Consider the following 2,996-nt stretch of genomic DNA (forward strand, 5'->3'; position numbering starts at 1 on the left):
GCAGGGATTCTGCGGGAGGGCCCCCGAGCCCTGGGACCGCGTGGCAATGATCCTGCTGACGTGTGGCCGCCCCGCGACCGCCACCCTCAGCTTTTCCCAGATCTCCTGCGGTGATGCTTGAGCTGAGGCACGGGAATCGCCCGGCGGTCAGGGGTCCTTGTCCCTCGGCAGGGCCCCGGGGACCCTCCCTGAGGGTCTCTGCCGTGATCCCCGCACACCTGCTAAGCCTTCAGGTGGCCTTTGCAGGGCTGGAGGCACTGTCTTTGCCTTCAGAAGTGCTCCCCTTTGCTTCTTCCTTGGGTGTTGTGCTGTGTGTGCCTTTGGATGCGACCCAAATCCGTCGGTTGCGTGGGCCGTCGTCTGAATGGTGCTGCGAGACTGTGGCCCCTCTTAGCGAGCTCTGAGGAACGTTTCTCTTTCTCTTTCTGTTGTTTTATTAATCAAGCAACACATGTGTTCAGCTCAGGGTGCACGTCCTGTGTCTCCTTTTGTCCGCGACACATTCCCAGCACCTTGTCCTGCCCTTGCTGTGCTTTTTGTGTCCACCTGGCCCCATGACCACTCAGGGGTTCATCTGAGGGTTGGCTCTCCCGTCTAGCCACCCACACCCCCACCCCGGTAGATACAATGCAAAAGATACTATTGACAAAACTCTCCTTAGTTTCTGAGGGTACCCGGGGATCATCACCCAAAGCACCCGCTGAAACCCAAACAGGAAATAGTTTCTTTCTAACACCCTGTGACAGAGACACCCAGGGGTCCTCTGGTTTGCGTGGGTCCCCACAGAAACGGGTAGGAAACCCCAGCTTGTCAGCTGCACGTGTGGTCCTGGGTGGCCCTGGCCTTTACCTCCTGACGATGATGACGATGATGGGCCCTCACTCTCTGGTTGTGCCAGGCACTGCGCCACGTTGTTCACGTATGTTAATCTGTATCCAGTCCTCGCAACCACGTTAAGAAGCAGGTAGCCTTATCTCCCGTGTTGTGCAAATGGGGAAGCTGAGACCTGCAGAGGATGAACCGCCTACACCAGGTCACCCAGCTGGGAGGCTGTTGCCCCCTTGAGTCCTTGTTCTGAGCGGGTCACACGGGCTTTAAGGCCTGGGTAGAACTCAGGGCCTGATCGGCCCTCAGTGGTGTAGACCTTAGAGCTGAGTGGAGAAGGGTGGTGAGGGGGAGAGCATGCTGGGCAGCCTCCGCATTGGGCCTGGGTGCAGGAGCCTTTCGTCTTCTCTGAGCCGTGGCAGTGACCTGTGTCATCCCATTTAGAGTGTGGCCGATGGGGAGAGCTGGACCCCCGATCCCCATGGGACCTGCTCCTGCCCTTCTCCCAGGAAGTAGGACTTGGGGTTTAGGGACGGTGGCCTCAGTGTGCAGGAAAGGTGCACTGGGGTGTGTACACTCAGGGGCTGAGAGATGATAGTTTCTGCCCTGGACACAGTGGCAGGTGGTTGGGAAGGATGGGGCAGCAAGCAGACACAGAAGCAGAGAAGGGAGAGCTGTGCAGGGGAAGGGGTGGCACAGCCGGGGAGTTGAGAGGAAGACAATCACACACACACACACACACACACACACACACACACACACCCCAGAGGTAGGAAGGAGGGAAGAAGAGAGCCCCAGGGATGCAGTGACGCCATCTAGACCCTGCCCTTTCCGGCTAGCTGCTCATCCCCATCAGCAGGTCACACGTGTTCCACCAGAGTCAGTCCCCTCTGGACCTGCATATTAGTCTGGGGGATTCTCCGCTCCTTCTTTGGAGAAGTGGCTAGCATCTACTGTCCCCTGCGCCCAGGGGTGGTGGCACAGGTGGGGGCCAGAGATCAGCTCTTTCAGGGACTCAGGGCCCAGCCCACACCAGGGCCATGCACAGGAACTACAGGCAGTGGTTGCTGCCAAAGAAGCTGTTGGGGGCTGAGGATGGTGCAAACGTGGCCTGGGAATAGAATTTCTTTCACCGGTGGTTTGCTCCTAAAATAATTCCTCCGACCCAGGTCGGTAGCGAACCGTCCCCTTGCTGGCTTGTCTGTCAACGTTGTCTCAGGCTTTCCAGATTGCATTTCGGAAGGTCCTTGTGACACTGTCAGTCTTGCTTCTACCCTGCTGTGGGCTGCTTGCTCTACCTCCATCTAATACAACCATCATCTGATTCCTGGGATCCTAGCGTGGATGAGGCAGACAAGTGATCTGGGCAGACCTCATATGCCTGAAGGTGACAAAGACTGGAGGGTTTAGCAGGGCTCCTTGACAACATTAACGCCAATGGCTCGAACTGGTCAGGCACTCACCATGTGCCCATCTCTATTCTGATCAGCTGCTTAATCCCCACAGGACCCTATGATAGAAGTTCCCATCCTACATGGGAAGAAATGGAGTCTCTGGGAGATGGTGTGACTTGTGCACAGTCACTTAGCCCAGGACAGGACAGGCTGTTCTTGGAACCTAGTTTCCCAGATTCCAAATGCAGACACTTGACCACTACATTGTCTTCCTTCCCAAGGCAGGTGCTACTTATTGAGCTCCCGCTTTGTGCTGGGCCCTGGGCAAGGGTTGGAGGATACAGAGATGAAGAAGACAGACCCATTCTCAGGGTGATTTCCTGCACGTGCTCTCTCCTGGGAGCCTTGAGGATCGAGCTGATGTGACCCCAGCACAAGGACAGAGCTTGGCACTGAGTAGGGCCTCTCGATTCATGTTAACTCAGTACATGTTGAACTTCTGCAAGTTATACAAAATAAGCATGTCCTCCCTCTGATTTATTTTTCTTTGAGTCCATAAAAGGAAAGAAAGACCTCATGCTCTGGTGACCTCATGCTTGTGCCATCAAGGCGTTGATCAAAGGTCCTCATGCTTGGGTTGTTGTCTCAGCCACCCTCAGCAACACAGGGCTGTGCTCTCTCAGGTAGTGGCTGAGGGACTGTCTTTCTAGGGATTCTGCCTGGAGATTTGCTGCCTCCCTTACACATATATTTCTCAGTATCTCTGGAGTGTGTTTC

This window comes from Canis lupus, chromosome 3 (genome assembly GCF_048164855.1).
Source record: "Canis lupus baileyi chromosome 3, mCanLup2.hap1, whole genome shotgun sequence".
Classification (NCBI taxonomy): domain Eukaryota; kingdom Metazoa; phylum Chordata; class Mammalia; order Carnivora; family Canidae; genus Canis; species Canis lupus.